The sequence below is a fragment of the Cyanistes caeruleus genome, chromosome 2, assembly GCF_971803275.1.
Source record: "Cyanistes caeruleus chromosome 2, bCyaCae1.hap1.1, whole genome shotgun sequence".
Classification (NCBI taxonomy): Eukaryota; Metazoa; Chordata; class Aves; order Passeriformes; family Paridae; genus Cyanistes; species Cyanistes caeruleus.
This window is the reverse complement of record NC_141702.1, coordinates 93,937,171-93,955,008: the sequence shown is the minus strand read 5'-3', so window position 1 is coordinate 93,955,008 and position 17,838 is coordinate 93,937,171. Positions and strand designations below refer to the sequence as shown.

Here is a 17,838-nt window from a genome sequence, read left to right as displayed (position 1 = left end):
CTTGGTGGCCAGAGCTGTAAGAAATGTAATGACCATCTCATTTCACCTAGTTTGGTTCAAATCCAACATGACTTTTGTAGCACTGCATGAACAGTCCCATGAAAAAGCAGAAGATGCACACCTTTTTCTTCACATGGCAACACTATGAAAGAGACTTTATTGTTATTTAAATTCTCCCCAAACTTGGCTGTGTACAAGTCAGCAGTTGATCTTTTTCATTATGTTTTTCCTCAGGAGTAGATGATGTTGAAGTCATTCCTAGTCGCACTATTCACAGATGTTACCGTGGGGAGAAATGGAGTTACATCTATGGAGCTTAACACAAATTTCTAACAATGTTCCTTCTTTTCCATCCAAGGGACATAATGCAAGGCAGGCCATGAGGGGCAGTCTCCTCCCATACATGGAGCTAGGTCTGAGAATGATTTCCTCCTTTTTATGCTTTTTCATACATTTATACACAGGCACATGCAGAATTGTAGCTCATTTTCAATAAATATGACCAAAACCAGTTCCATTTAAAAAATTGCTACAGGCAACAGTATAAGGGAGGAAACTACTCTGCAATGCATTAATCATGAAATTATGAGTTTGACAGCTGTTCGTGATAAAACATTAAGAGTTTTAGAGAGCTGTGATTTGATAGCTTCATATTATGACAAGCTAGTCCTGTCTGTTCGTGTTTCAGTGATTAACTCCCATCACTCTGTCTAGCTTTGTGCAGTAAGAGCAGTTTCAGAGGTGGAAACTTTGCTCTTCTGCTACTTAGAGCAGCTATGATGTGTCTGAGTCTGTCATGACAGCATCAGCAAGAGACAAATCTGGGAATACACCTTAGGCTAGATAAGCCTGGGGAATACTGCAAAAGAACACTGATCCACAGATCTTCTCCCCTAATCAATTTTTACTTGCACATGAAATTCATGTGCATCCTTGACCATGTATTCCCCACTGTCATGGCACCATGCACGTTGCTTTTACATAATGCTACCTGCACCTCCAGCTCTGATATCAAACCAACTACATTTATAGCAACTATTAAGCTGCTAACACAAACTACGTGACACATATATAAGCAAGCAATGTTATGCTAAAAAAGACCTATCACAGTTTCAAATAATGTCTTGCAGTCCAGCATTTTGAAGTGCATAGCTGACTTTGGAACTGAAATTTTCACCTGGAAAAAAAACGATCCTATTCTTTGTAATTTCCATATGTGGAGTCATACCAGTCCATTACAATTCAATTAATTGACTCCAACAGAAAGAAAACAACCATTAGCTAGCAACCTATAGAGATTTCCTTTCTTCTCATGGTCCAGAGCTTTTAATCCCTTAGCAAGCACAAGTGGCTGCTGAAGTGCATTTGTTCAGGGCTCAGTTTAAAATATGAATTAATGGAGTTGTAATACTGCCATAAATGAAGATATTTAACATTATCCCTGAAAATTACATCCTTAAACATCCCTACTCTACAGTAGATTAAATCCATTGAATACCCAGGTACACATATTTATGCTAGTTGGGTGTCTAGTACGGAGTCCTTCTTATAAAAATAAGATAATTTAGCCATAACTATTGCATAGCAACTACTGTAAATAGAAGACCTCTTATAATAGTACAGACCAGCAACAGTTAATGGAGTTATTTTTTTTAAAAAAAGGCAAGCATTACCTCAAGAGGGAATAAAGTTCTTCTTTTAGAAAAATGACTTTTAAATAACATCCTAAAAGACTAGCAAGTCATTAGTCATTTTCAATAATGACAACAGGTAATTTATTGTCATGCACATGCCATGCAGTTAACAAAGGGGTCAGCTCTAGGTGTGTTAGCAGCAGGAGTTCTCAAAATAGATGTGCAAGGAACAGTCACACTGATCCAAAAATTAGGTCAGATTTTCTATATTTTATTTTTAGTCAAATTAATCCCTGATAGAAATACTAAAACTTACAATGAAAAATATCCAAAGATTCAGGTTAGATTTTCAAAAGCTGCTAATAATTGTGAGCATTCAATTGTCAATGCATTAACATAGTCAGATTATCAATTTGAGCTCAGATTCTCCAAAAACAACAACAAAAACAAAGGCTATTTAAGGTGTCTCGGATAATTTCCACAAAGGCAGAAGCCTATAAAAGTAACTATTTCAGAAAATGTATCTCTTAGTTCATGTGCTGATATGTTGTAAGTCCACAGACAGGTATGTGAGTGGGGACATGCATGTAGTCATCAACCCTAAGCAGATTCCAGCACCATCTGCACCTGAATGTTTTTACAGCCAGTGCATCTACAGGTTTCCTGGATGCTGGGAAAGAAGTCTCTCCTAACTACATTATTGATCAGAAAACATATACTGTGGTTACTTTTTTTTGTTTTAAAGAACAACTGTTACATGATGCTCTGTTACCACCAATACTAAACCACCTGTTAACTCAGACTAGAGCATAGGGTGTCTGAAAATCCATCCATCTGAAGAAAAAGGCCTAGAGTTTTCATTATTATCAGGAATACCATCAGGGGAACAAATCTGTACAGCTGGTGGAAGTCTGTTGCCAGGGTTCCCCCAAGTGCTCTCTTAACCTGCAAACACCACCTGGGGTGCGTAAGAAGCTGAGACTTGCTGCCTTCATAACTTCACTGGTTTGGTGACATGTTATGAATAGGAGAAATATTAGGAATGATTTTAAGCATTCCTTCCCTGACGCTCCAAATCCCTTGTTTACTTTATTGCCTGAGAGCTGTCAGATTGGCCCCTGAGTTGACAAGTCTTGAAGTTGAGTGAAGCTGTCAAACAATGATTTGCAGTAGGCAGCCACCTCCAAAGGGTTTCAGTACACAAGAATTTGAAGAGAAACAGCGATAACCTTTCAAACTCCCCTAGTTTTCTGCTGTTTGACATGCACAGAGTTTGAAGCAATGCCATTTAACACAAAAACATCAAACTGAAAGTAATTACTCAGCTGCACGGGAAGAGTTAGGAAAATACTTTGCTTTTCCTAAACAAGATTCCAGGTGGTGCTGATCTTGAACCTCAGAAGGCTTTATCAAAATTATCAGCCTGGAAAAATACATCCATAGGAAAGGTGTTATTGCAAAACCAATATGGCTACCAAAGTCAGTCCAAATTATTAAATTCAAACCCAAGTATGAACTAATGCAAAAATTTGAGTTTGTTTGGGTCTGGAATTTTGATGAAGTTTAAGCTCTCTCCCTTTCAGTGTATAAACCTAGGGAACAATGACAGTTTTGACAATTGTTATTTACCTGGAAAGGAAGTTAACAACTTGACTTGGAAATTTCCACAATTTGTCATCCAGGAGGGGTCCTTTGTGTTCCTCCTTGGAAGTTGGACAGACTATTTCAGTACTGAACTCTATTCTTTAAACAGCGACTTTAAGAGAAGCCTGAAGTTCAACGAGTATTTCAGGAAAGTGCATACACTTTTCAATAATAAATCCATCATTAAACTTCTTGGCCTCGTGGCCTGCATCTCTTAACACTTTGTGACATTTGTATGTGTTCTGAAAGGCTGTGGAAGTACGCTGTTGGCTGATGGGTCTGCATTAGCAAGTCCAGATTCAAGGAAGAACAGAATTTTTTTTTAATAAGATGATAACTTGATACATAAGTGCTGAATGAATATCAAAATAAACAAATTCATTTTGCAATGAAGTATGTATTTTTTGTTTAGAATATAAGAAACAAAATATATTTCATTATTTATATTTAGGCTTACATAAAATTGTGTCCTACAAGTACAGCATGAGTACATATGACTTTCTGAAACTTTGGAAAGATGGAAGTGTTTTTTTTAGTTTTTTAGATTGCTGTATCTTTTCTGATTTAATAGTTAATATGATATAGTCATGATTTATATTTTCTGTAGAAATTTCACAAAAATCAGCTTTGTAGGTAATTCCTCTTTCACTCAATTAATTAAATCATCAGCCAAACCTTTCCTGACTTCCTCCCTCAAGTCATAAGAAAAAGAGCAAAATTCCCTGTTTCATTTTCTCTTTTAAATTAGTCCAATAGAAGGAAATGAAATTTTCAAAGGGATCGTATGGAGGCTACAGAGTCGGAACTGGCAGGGTCCATTCACTCTCTCCAGCACTGATATCCTCTGTGGCCTTTGGCAAGGCACCAAGCCACTTTCCACTTCAGTCTCTCTGGAGGGAAAAAAAGGACTTACACAGCTTTAGACACATCAGCCATGAGACTCTTGTACTTTTATTTCCCACAGTAGTTATGTGAGTCCCACTCACTCTGAAAGAGGTTTCTGGCAACACTTAGTGCTACACAATTGCCAATACTAAACCCTAACCCTTCACAGGAGGAAATTTCTCCACTGATTAAACCTGGTCCAAGCGGCATGCACTGAGTGAGAGCTGAGCAGTGACCTTAGATGGAGGAAAAGCTGTAAGAAAAACTGGCAAATGCTAGGCTTCAGTCAGGTTTGCAAGAGACTGCAAACTGCTCCAGGATTACACTGAGGCAAGAATGCAGAGCACACACTGCTCTCCTGACACAGCAAAGAAAAAAGAAAAAAAAAAAAATTAGCAAAAGACAGCCAAACAAAGCAAAGCACCTGCAGCGTGAATTTCTGGGCTTTGGCATGAGAATTAGATCATGTTGCTTATAGGACAATAATTAGGAAGGGAGTTTCTAGGCTCATAATTAAAGAGTTAAGGGCTTACCATCCCTGAGTTGCAGATGTATTACGTGCCATAAAAGGTGTCAAGAAAAGTTCAGGAGAGTTGTGAAGAAATCCTGCCAAAACTCATGCCCAAACACATTTAATAATAAAATATGTGTACATGACAAGCATGTCTGACAGTTCAGTTTTCTAGACACTACATGGAGTTTTGAAGAAACATTAGATGTTGATGGATCTGCCTTTTATATTTGATAGTACAAACCAAAAGGAAAAAGGAGATAAACATTGTATAACCTAATTAATGCATTAGTGTATTAGTGTATCTTCCTCCTCATAAACCTTGGCAGCAAACCCTTTTACTTTTAACAAAGAGCTATTTTGATCCTGTTGCAAGGAGTCCTGCTTGCTTGGTGAAAAGTAATAATATTCATTTCAGTTCTGGGTGCTTTCCTGCCCTCTCCACCAGCTTCATATTTGCTACTTGTCGAAACAAGTGATGTTCTTTCACTCCACAGGCTATAACTGAGTTTGCTAAAAATATCACATGGTTCATGCACTTCATGATAAATGCTTAGTGGTGATGATAAAGCAGAGGTAACCCATACCTGCCAAGGCTTTGCACCCACTCAGAAACTCTCTGAGGTGAGTCTGGAGGTGGGAACACTGAGATCCTCCGTTTTTACAGAGGCTGGATGGAGGATCAGGGTCCAACAAAGCAAGGCAGGCAGATCCCACACTGACATATAGGAGGCTGCCTTCCAATTTGCATCTCCCTGAGGTTGTCTTGTGGTAAAAGCTTCTCCTTCTTGCTGTAGGAGTTAATATTTTAAGTCCTTATTCTGAGTCTTTAGGCATGTGCTGAACTTTTTCTTCCTGTCTGCAGTCTCAGGAAAGTCAGTAAGACTGCTTGAAATATGTACAGCCTGTACATACTGTACAATATGTAAAGCCTGTATCTTTGCAGGACCTGGGAAAAGGTTAACACCAAGAGCACCCTAAGGAGGCTAACAAGATGGAGTTGCAAGCATATTTTCTCAAGAAAAGCAATTAAAAATGACATGATGTTAGAACAAGTCAGTCTAAAAAGAATAACAGAACATTCACCTGCAAGTAATCTCAGGAGACTGGTCAAGGCTTGGAGAAATAAAGCAGTCTCACAAATTGCTCAGTGTTTAACTTGAAGTCCATTTGTTAATTTTGTAAACACGTCTGCTTCCGTTTTGCACTGACACGCTATTGACAGTGAGACTTGAATCCTGCCAGGAAGGAAGTATCAGGTTTCAGGCAGCTTTGGGACGCTTCTCAAGTCTATCTTCACCTGAAGGGCTTTGGCTATGGTTACTGACAGAACGGTGCATCTCGGTCTCCACGTGAATGAAAACTGCCTTACATTTGAGTTCTGCATTCGAGATCATGGCACAGTAGGTGCCTACAGCCAGCTCAGGTGAGGAGGCTGCTCTTCCTTTTACCAGCCTTTACTCAAGGGATTTCATTTGCCCCCCCACCAGCCATACTGCAGCACCAGCTGACAGCAGATTCCTGTCTTCCAGACACATTTTCCCTGGTGTGGATACAGCCAGACGGGCTAGGAGACCTTCATGTGGAACTAGGTCTGGCTTCTTCAGCCCAGCCACACTGCACACTGCCCTATCCAGCTGCCAGCCATCCCAATTGGTTTCTCAGTATGATTTCACTCATTGCCTATCCCATTTGGTATAACTGTGTCCTCAATAACATGGATGCCACTCTGGCAGTAGGGTGCTCATCACACATTCCTTCAGAAGGTGCAGTGCCATGATTTTTGAACATTTTTCCTGCTGGAGGATCAGATGCAGATTGCTCAGGATCTGAGAAATTAAATTCCACATATATGATACTGGAAACCATAGCCCCATACCTTATTAATAGTGCAGGCAGAAAGGCACCCTAGGCAAAACTTATTTAGTATATATACCAAATAAAGAAGAAACTGGCCTGTAGACATTTTCTAGGGCACTGGGAATCCTGGTCACATCATTTCAGATTACACATAGGACCAATTGTGCATGTTATTATGAAACACGGGCTCTTGTTAGCTTTGATCTACTAGTTTCATATGCTAACTTTGAAGGTTAAAGTATTTTGTTTTTAAATAAATAGAGAGTATCTGAAATCCTGAAAGTGATCTGAAATCCATCAACCCATCAGCAACTAGCATGTCCTGGTGAGCATCACAAACCAGGAGGTAGCTCCTGAAGGTGTCTCCTCACTGTGAATGGGTTTGTCTGTAACTGAGGTCCCCCAGGCAGCTGTAGGTGAGGTGCAGCTTCCTGTGGGTGAAAAGGAGCACCCAAGAAGCCTAGGAAGGTCTGAGACATGGCAGAGTTGTACTGCAACCAGCAGATCTCCTGCAGTCCCAGCTGGTGGTCTCCAACCTCTCTCCAAAAAGTCAAGGCAGTGCCATGCTGGCTGCTCAAAGCAAACCTTTTGTCAGCCACCCACTGCATTTGTCACCTCCACACAGAGCAAGAAGGACAGACTCTGTGAGGACCATCACTAGGGGCTTTTCTATGGGTTCAGCTTAAGAAGGGGAGACTGGTCACTGTTGAGTGGTGCAAGAGAATGTATCTATGCTGTGAAAACCCTTGAGGTCCATTTCTCAAGGTAACTCAGCTGCATTTTCATTCCAATTCCCGTTTTTAAGAAAGACACCTATTTTCCTTTTTCTTTTTTTTTTTAAGCCTTCCTGCTTTCTTTATTTATACCTCAGGTGTATGTGGTATGAAGGACTAATCTTACACATTTACAGCCTGAGGTTGGTTTGTGGTATTTATTTCAATTTATTATATATTATAGTATGTTTTTGATTATATATGACAATAAATTTGCTGGAATTATAGCTCTCTGAATAATATGCTTTCATGATGTACTTGCCCTTAATTTGTGGATTTTATGGAGAGTTTATTGAGGTTGGATTTCCAGCTTTTCTTTCCACTTGCTCTTTCAATTTGTGTAAATGCATGACAGCGAAAGAAAGGGACAATATGAAAGTTTAACAGTCACAAAAAATGAATAGTTTGTCCCATGGAATAAAGCTCCAAGGAACAGTCCCACAGCAGCCTTTCCTGCGCTCATTTGGTGGAGACCCCCTCTACCTTTGAATTTGGTCCCTCAGGATAAACAAAATCTTTTGACCATATGCAGGACCCAAAATGGGAATTGTGCCCCGCATGAGCAGGGAAGAAAAGATCAAGACCTTTTGATCTTGATCTTTGATCAAGACTGGAGGGGCCCAGCCTGGCACAGACTGGGAGGACACAGCTAGATTTACCTCATTATTGGTAGAGTGCATTCAGCAGCAGTATCCATCTTCTGCCCATGTTTTCTCACTACGGCTCAGCTCCCCATCTCTTTGCAAACACCCCTTCTGCCTTTGCCATATATGCTGAGATCAATGAGAGGCATATAGCAACAAATGAAAGAACCTGGACTTGCAGTCCAGGCCTACATTTTTGAGTTCTTCCCAAACACTAAACACTTTCTAATTTAAACCCCTTGGTTATGGGATTTAGATAGTTTCTGAGCAGTGTTTGTTTGATTTTTCAGACCAGATAAAAAATGTTTCAGGTTCTCAGCAAACAGGATTTGACACTGTGCTGAAAGGTAAGAGCTCAGAGGAAAGGGGGGGGTTCAGCTCAACATCACATCTCAGATAATGAACACAGAAAGCACAGTAAATAGGCCACAAGTAGAGGCAGATTGTGGCAAGGAGGAGGTAAGAAACCTACTTGAACAGAGCAGGGACCTCAATCAGTCCCTCCCCAGGCAGTGATTATGGCAGCAATGACTGAAAAGCGTGTAACAGCCGTGGCATCTGAGTCTGCCCAGACTACCTTCCTGGGCAGGTACCTTCACAGCGGCTGTCTGGTATGAGATTAAGCTGGACACATCAAAGAAACATCAAGGCAGGTATAGCTGTGAGCTGGAGGGAGAGGATGACATAAGAAGACACCTGATACAAGAGGAGATGAGACGTACTGGAGCCTGAAGCTGAGCTCTGATGCACTGCCAGAGGGTCAGGGGGATGGAGAGAAGCCAGAACGGAAAAGACAAGAGGTATCACCTACTCACCAGTGCAGGGGGTGCTGCATCACAATAGCTGTGGAGAGCAGACCTTGACTTTGGTCTTCCTTCTCATCTCTTCAAAGATCGTTGCTTCATATGGCCTCAAGACAACTGGGGAGCTTTACCCAAACTGGCAAAAACAGAAAAAAAAGGAGGAGAAATGTTCAGAAAAGAGAAAATGCAGGCACTTACCAAGTTTCATTAAAATTTAATTGGGCTGAAGATTCTTTGTGCCTGAAATGCTTATAACGATTTTACTATAGGTATCTTCTGACCTTAGAGAGCACTCAAAATCCAAAGCAACCTAAAATTTAGCAAAGAAAATCAGACTTGCTATAGATGTAAGAGAAGGAGTCTCTAGGGTATAAAAATATCTTAACAAGATACACAACCCCTTTTAAAACTGTCCATAGATTTTAAAATTAATTTCTACTCAAACCTAATATATCTCTGCTGTTCTTCGCAATGGCACCATCACTGTAAAATACGATTGCCTTTTCCCATAACCTTGTCACTGTTCACCCTCCTCACCCAGACTCACTCTCTTTTCAGGGTAATTGTGGTTTGAGATGCTGGTCTTCCCATTAAAACAACAGGAGCCATCTGAGAAATCCATGTTTGTTATTAGTCTAATTTAAGATTCATCACCTACTGCCTTTTGAGAGCGAGGAAAACGCAGCATCTATATGGGGGAATTTGCAGGGTTGTCCATGTATTGCTAAATGCCTTTTGGGCACACAACAGGACATGGAAGGGGAAATTATGCAGTTACTGCCTTATCTCATGAACCTTGCTTTTACTTTTCTGATATCTTCACTGAAAAGATTACATAAAATTACTAGACTGCACAAAGACTGTAAAATGCTTTACTTTGCTCAGAAGAGGGATTACGTGTATTTTACCTTACGACACTACAGATCTCATGACACCACAGACTGGGTGAATATTTTGGGACATCTGCACTTCTGAGCTCCTGCCTCAAGCTATTCCTCATTATTTACTGCTAACTAATGAGCAGTCAGGTGGCTGATTCTTTTAACAGAGGGCACCGTTTAGACTGCGGTATACCCTCGAGCACCATTTACCATCTCACACTTTGGTCTGGGCTTTTCATTTAAGTAAATATCTCCCTTCCTTGAAACACTGCTGGATATAACAGATAGAGAGGCAGCCATGTACCAAAATAGACGTATTTCTAAACATTTCCAGCTGCCTTTAGGGCCCATATAGTATATGAGGTGAGATACTGTGAGGTTTCACCACACAGTAAAGAGCAGCCAAAGGGCATTTTCTAAACTTTTTTTTCCTACTGTCTTCCATTTGATGAAAGACTTGTGGTTAAACCTTTATCTTCTATAAACATTTAAAAGTAGGTTACCTTTTATTTTCATGTCTCACTTTTGTTTCATTAGAAGACAGGTTTTACTGCAGTAATTCAGGTGATTGATACCTTGGATCACCTTCAGAAAATAGATGTTAATGATCTGTATCTATGTCTGCATTCCAGCACAGATGTGAGCACAGATGTATTTGCATGCAAGATGCCCACAAAGCGGTGTTTCTTTCCAATGACATTTTTTCTCTGCTTTTACATAAGGCAGCTCCCATGCACATGGTATGGACACTTCTAAGAGCAGTATTTTTGTCTGATTGCTCTCACTCTTCTCCTCCTCCCACACCTCAGCAAGTATCTCCATGCCATCCAGGTTTACTGATTTTTTTAAACAGCAGACCATTACTGATTCTGTGGCAAACATATGGATGTGGTTCATCACCAAGAGGGTCCCCTATTTTTTTTTTAATTTTTTTTTTTTAAAAAAAGCTCATTTTCCTTTGCTTTTTTTGAGGTACCTGGCCCTCACAGCTAGTATTCCTAAATGCTCTCTGGAAATTCCAGTCACTGAGGAAAAAAAGGAAAAACACAGTGCCTGCAGTTGAACAACCATCTTCTGTAATCTTAAATGGTTATTGCAACTAGCTGCACCTCAAACTCCTGCTGCAAAAGAGCTCAAGCTCTGCCTGGTGACTTGCTGTGCCATCACCAACCATGGCTGCACTGCACGTCTAGAAGGGACCACAGGAGAATTTCAAATGTTGGTGATTAATAACACTCCTATCTCCCAGTGAAGAAACCGTGCAGCAGTTGCTGTCACTGTACTCTGAATATACAGCTTGAACAGGAAGGTGGCACTAACATTTAAGTAATGCCCAAAATGTTTTTGAAAGTCAACACTGAGTTAGGCTGCCCATCTAAATGAACATTAATTATTCAGTGGAGTGATAGTTAACAATTTAATAGTAAACTCTTAAGAAAACTGAAGCTCACAAAGGAAAGCTGGAATTATTAAAAGAGCTCAGAAAGCTACAACAACCATTAAATCTCCCTTGTCCTTAATGTTTGGGGTTTTTTATTCCTTAGCAACCAGACTCAAAATTCAAAAGATGCCAGAAAACTATGAACTTATTTTAAATGAGCTGTGGAAATCTCCCGCTGTCCTGTGTCTCTGTCTGAAGCTATGACCTTCCTGTCCTAGTGTCATGTGTCTGATCATATAAAGAAATAATTCATAGTGCACTTCTTACATTTTACATAATAATTGATTAAAAATTCTTCATATTCTATTTCACTTAATTAATTTACTTATGAAATTGGAGTCCAAACAAACAATGCTATAAAATATGTAGTATTTTTTTTTTAAGCCTGAGGGTAATTACACAACAACCTAACAATGAGAAGTTGACCTGGAGAAAGCAGTTATTGGTGCAGACAAGGCAAAATTACATCATTTATCTGTTAAAGAGAGATTCCTACCAAAAGCATAAAGCATAGGAAAATGTAGGTATAACAAAACATCTGAAATACACTTTAAATTAGAAAAAATCAGCTAGAAGAGTAAAGAAAAATTAGGAAAAAAACCCAAACTAACTAAAAAGCCCCAAATGCCCAAATCTTCTTGAAACAGATCTGTGGAATGAACAGTTGCTTCTGTTTGGTAAGCTAAAATACTTCTCTTAAAATAAACCAACTTTTTATACTAATTTCCTAAAAGAGGTAAGTCAGTCTGCTACAATGTTAATTTAAAAGGAGATTCTGTTGTGAATGTATCCTTAGAACTGTGAAAAGCAAACAAACTCTTTTTTCTCAGTAAATCTCATCTCCCTTTCAAACATTCCCTCCAGTGAATAATAATGCCAAAATAACTCAAAAAAAAAAAAAAAAAAAAAAAAAAAAGGTAAATCATGATGAGAAAACACAGGGAAAAGAAAAGACAAAATTTAACCCCAAGACACAAGAGTCAGGTGCTTCTGCAAATGAGGTCTGGGATTTCGAACATTAATCCCAAAAGCAGCAGTTTCCTCCTTGCACTGGGAATTTAGGTTGTGATTAATTAATGGCACTTCACTTTCCTGACCTTTATTTGGAAGGTCTTTAAAAAGGCTCTAGAGGGAGATACAGATTTCTCTACTGAAAGAAAAGGAAGCTGCAGATTCTCTCCCTGCTACTGTTTAACTTCATCAATTTACAATCTGTAGTTAACTGAATGTTCAATTCATCAGCAGGCCCAGCCAGGAGGGGCTACAGCTGGTTCAGTCAAAAGAAGTGTGGGCTGTGGAATCTATAGAATCAGTCTTATCTTGGGCCTTGGAACCTTACTGTGGTTGCTTTATAAACCGACTTGTCAGAAATCACATACTCCAGAGCAAAACTCTCAAGATCTTTCTCATAATGAAGGAGAAATCTTGCTATTTCAGGAGGAAGAAAAGCCATCAAGAATAGCATGGCTAAGAGACATAAGAAATGAAACAAAATTAGCCTGGCTATTTTGGTTTCTTTATTCTGTCAATGTCTTTTTATCTGAGATGAGAGAGAAAGTTCAAAAATAAAATAAAAAAAAAAAACAACAAAAGGAAAAGAAAAGGAAAAGAGCTATCCAGTGATCCATAACATTCAGCAACAAGAGAAATAAAAGCACTGGTAGTCAAATTTATGAGCCTTGAGAGATCTTGGCTGAAGTCAGTAGAGAAATAACTCCACTAAACAGTCCCCCTCCCCAGCTAATCCCTAACTCCTTCTCTCCCACACTTAAGGAATGAGCTCAAAATATCAGTGTTCTACTGTGAGCACAGAGTTTCTCACTCTCTCTCTTTAGTGCTGATAACTGATATCACCCTCAGATAGTGCAGCTGAATATAAAAATATAAGTACTGGCAGCTTTCGGACCCGCCTTTTCATCAAAAACTCAATGGGAAGAGAGGAGCAAGCTCCTGAGCTATTCCTAATCTACCTGCAGGAGATTTTTCACCAGAGTCCATGTCTCTGGAGAACAGCTCACAGCAGCTCTAATTGCAACAAGGCCCAGGCAGCCATTACTTGATTTAACACACATTTAACACACACATATCTTGTGCAGGTGCCGAGGTATGGGAACACTTGTGAGAGGATTAGAGCAGAATGTGAGGAGAGAGTAAAATGGCTGCAAGCAGAGATGCATCCTGACAGTGGATTCCCTGTCTGACACAGCCAGGACAGAAAAAGTGCAGCACTCACTAAAGCCATACTCTCTTCATGCAATTCAAGCCCAAAATGTCTTTTTATACATGCTTAGCTAGGTTCTTTTATAGGTTTATAATATTTCCTAAACTGCTTTTTACCTCTTCTGCATTCAGATATAAAGTTTCTGACTATCAATTCTTCAGGAAAATTAGCTGAGTTAGCCTCTAAATGAAACTCTGCACTGAACTGGGCTTATAACCTGATGTGTTATTTGCTTATAAAACAGAAGAAACTGTTAATCTAATTTACTTTCTGTTGATGCCAACTGTTTTTAAAAAAATCTCATACTGCATGCAGCACCTGCTTCCTATTGAAATTCATGGTCACAAATAGAAATGATACATTTCTGTTTGTATCTAGATTTGATCTTATACAGGAGCTCACACTTTTGTACTATTCTAAGCACAAAAGCCTCTGACCTTGAAGCTTTCAGATAAACAAACTCACCCACTCTTTGCTCCTACACAAAGAAATACAAAAAAAAGGTAAAATAACGGGCTTGTCTGGTCATTATTCTAAAGGTTTAGTTTTGCATCAGTGACTCCCAGTGATGTTCATTTCCACAGTGAAAGCAGTCCTGTTAAATGTCTAATTTCTGGTGCCAAGTCATTAATCAAAACTAAAAAGCAGTTAGTTTTTTAAAAAAAAATAATTGGCTTCTATCTGGAGTTGTGTTAGATCTTCTTTAATGGATAGCCTTTCAGCTTCCTGGTAGTCATCAATCTCCTTTAGAAACATCTCTTCAAAGAAATATTTTACTAAAATACTGAAGTCTTCATCTCATTGTTGCTGATCTTTGCTGGCTTCATGGTGCAGCTAGGAATTAATTCTTTCATTTCCCTGTAAGGAAGGGAGAGATTCTGCATTTTTTGTGTACAGAGAAGGGAAGCTGTCACCCACGAGCTGGAAAAGCTGTTGGCAGTGGCAAAGCCAAGTGAAGACTCCTTGTTGCCAGTGGGAAAATTAAAGTGTTAACATTAGTTCTGTCATAAGGTATTAAACCAATTCCTTGTTTCAGACCACTGTTATCCTGCTGAAAGGCTGAATCAGCTCAGTTATTAGGCGTGAGAAAACTCAGCACAGCACCAAATGTTTTGTGGGAAGAAAAGCCGTGCCATACCTTGCTTCCCTCTGCAACATACTGTTAACTTGCTGAGGGAAAAGGTAAGTGCTGCTGCTGAGGAGATGACCCAAGTTTGGAGAGGCAGCTGTATTCCCACCTTGAAGCCAGGTCTGGTGAAGTAAATTTCCTAAACCATGCCGCTCCTCCCCTTTAGCAACAACCCTGAACTACACCCTACACTATTACACATTTCAGATCATCCCCACTTCAAGCTGCAGCACAAAAATCCAAATGTTAAAGTCATGAGGTATCAGTCCTTTCCTTGTCATTGACACCACAGCTACATGAGATGCTCCAAGACATCGCTCTTGTGGTTCTGAACTTTGTCTTGGGTAGGGGTGGACAGTGCTCACACTCATTTTGGCTAGCAGGAGACTGGGAACAACAGAGAACCAACCTGCCAAGGAAAATCTTCTTTGTAAAAGATCAGCTGGGCATTGCCTGCTCCTGATGGAGCCTAAACAGTTGCCTGAGAAGGCACAGTCATGCTGGCAGGTGGTAGCTGCAAGGGAATGTCGTTGACATTGCTCAAGAGGCGAGAGCCCAGCCTTGGCACAACATGAGTGTGCCATCACTCTGGGAAGAGTCTGGTCTAGAGAACACTGAAGGCAAGGGGTACTGCAGCTGCAAGTTAAATACAAACTGTTTTCTGATTTTTCTGATCAAGATAGCTTAAAGTAATGAACAGTTCACTAAAATTCCTAGCACAGCTTTCCCAATTAATTATTGATTATTGCACATAAAGTTATATAAAGCAATGCATGGTGGTCCCACAAAGCAACATTTATGTTTTAACGCAGACTTAAACATTTGGGCTAGGAAAATTTTGTCTCATTTTGAGTCACATTTTGAAGGCTTATACACCAGCTTTCTCTCTGGAAAAAAACACATACAGAAGTGGAGTCATTAGTTACATTCTTTGCAAGTGTGTGATTTCCACTTCTCCCTACCTGCCGAGACAAGCACATGAGTTTTCACATTGCTGAATGAAACCACTTGACATAAGCCTTCCTGGCAAAACTCCATCCACATACAAATAAAAAGCTCAGTCTCATTATAAAGGAAAAAAAAACCCACACTGATTTTTGAGTGATTAGCAGTATACACTCCATTAAAAAGCATGAGTTCAGATTACATTTGTGAGAGACTGCATCTGCAGGGTAACAAGGGACAGCAGACTGAAATTGTATTTTAAATCCTAACAGCACCTTTGAAAATTTTGAAGGCTCTTCTTGTCGATCCTGGGCAGCATCAAAGGCCAACAGGGCTCAGACATTTCCACATATACTACCTTGAGGAAAACAACACTTTCAGTCCTGCCTATCCGCTCTGTTCTGTAACAGCTTAGCCTCAGAAAGGGGCTGTTTAAACAGCATTTGTCAAGCCCTAACCTCCTGCAACTGAGGCCCACCAGCACAGGTACAATCAAAATAATGCATTAGTACATCTAGACAAATGAGTTCCTCCTTTTTCTTCAGCAGTGTCATCTTGGCTTGTGCACTCCCTTCAGAGATGTTAACAACTGGCAGCTCTGCTCCAGGAGATCACTGATCTAATTTATTTCTCCTTCCCCCTTTAGGGAATGCTCCCTAAGTGCTCCAAGATCATTGCCTTGTACATCTTACTCCCCTCCCCTGATGAAATGGCTCTGAAATGTCACCACCTGATCTGCGGGGGAAGCTGCACCCTCACAAGCCCTTCCATTAACTATTCCTGCTGACAGCTCGTTGTTTCTTCAGCGAGCTCTCTCTGCTTACCCAAGGGGGTGCTTCTACAGGACCTTCATCGCTGGCTTTTAACAGCCTTGTAATCACAGCTTACGACATACAAGTTGACAAACTCCTGTTTTATCAATATTTTATCCTCAGCACTAGCTTTTGCGTGATGTTGCTCAGCCTTAACTCAGGGACACTATTTCTGTGCCAAGTGTCAATATGTCTAGGGCTTAGAAGCAGATCCTAAATAGCCCCACCTCTGAGGCCTAAGAGGATGCTATTTCTTCTCCTCATTTTTGAGGCATTTGAAAGGATTTCACAACATGGAGAGAAACTTTACAGGTTTGTGCTTGTTCACAGTGTGTGTTTGTTCAGAAACAGCTCCTTGTAAATGGCTGATTTGGGGCTGTATTTAAACTGAAAAACACCTCAGAACAGTTGGATGGAAAACATCTTACTGGCAAATGCAGTCACCTGGGCAAGGAGTGGCTCTCTGGGGCAGCCACATCAGCCTTTCTTAGCAGGATAATGTAGATGTTTCGTGAAAAACCATAATACATATGAAAATAATAGGAAGCCTTTTATTGAAGTGTTTGTTATTGTTCCTACGCACTGTGGCAATTTTCTGTGGCATGCAATACTTCTCATCCTTGTGTTCATGTGCTCTTCACCACTGCCCCTTCTCTTTGGGAAGACTTGTCTATTACAGCTTGGAAAAGTAACATTTAAAAAACTAGATATTACATTTCTCTTGCTTCCCCAGTGTAACTTTCTGCCTTCAGAAATGCTGTGTGTATGGTCTCCCACAGCAGCACCTTTTTACCACCCATTGCCGCTTGGTAGAGCTGCTGGGCATCATCTGCTTTGATGGAACAGAGGACTGGTGGCTTTACAGCTCTCCTCCTGATGAGGTGCAGCTTTTCCATTTCTCACACTAGCACTAGAAAACTGATACCTTGTATGCCAGTGGAAAAACTATCCCTTCCAAGATATCCTATTCTCCATCTTCACACAGAGTATTTTCTTCAAAGATCAATTCACAAAACCTGATTTTCTTAGCCTATGAGATGTTCACCAGACCTTATTCCTGTATAGACCTTATCATGCCTAATTTTGCATTTTTCCATCCTTATCTCCAATTTTACCATGGCAAATACACACTAGAATATTTACATATTAACATACTAGCCTTTTATGTTCCAAGAGAAAAAAAAAATTAGCTAGTTTAGGAATATGCATTCATTTTCCTTTTCTCTTATCCCTATAAATATATAGTCAGATTCTGCATCATGGAAACAAAAGCTCTTGCAATTTAACAACAACAAAAAAATCTTTAAAAAATACACCTAAACCCCCCACAACTTCACATACACTACAGAGTAATGTAGGCACTTGTTCATTAATCTCTTGCTGTTTATTAAAATGCATCATGAGTTAAAAAAACCTGATAATTGAAAACAATGCACTAATATAAATTCACAGTATGAAATTATTAAAAGTAGGGACATTTAAGGTATTCATTGTTATTTTACATTTTTATATTTAGTCACTCTATTTCATGATAGCTGAGAGAATATTCCTATATAAAATATTCATATGTCTATATATGCATATACGTATGTATAAAAGATAAGCACAATGCAATGAAGACTACATCTAAAAAAAACTTGGCAGCCATAGAAGGC

At 39.7% G+C, this 17,838-nt stretch overlaps 1 long non-coding RNA gene across 1 annotated transcript in view; it reads right to left on the bottom strand.

The window, feature by feature from the left end:
* Positions 1 to 7,356: 7,356 nt before the first annotated feature.
* Positions 7,357 to 17,838, bottom strand: part of LOC111927599 (uncharacterized) — a 46,444-nt gene continuing 35,962 nt past the window's right edge. Inside the window, exon 4 of the long non-coding RNA XR_015283632.1 lies at positions 7,357 to 8,890. This is a non-coding gene — a long non-coding RNA (uncharacterized LOC111927599). The remainder of the gene's footprint in view (positions 8,891 to 17,838) is intronic.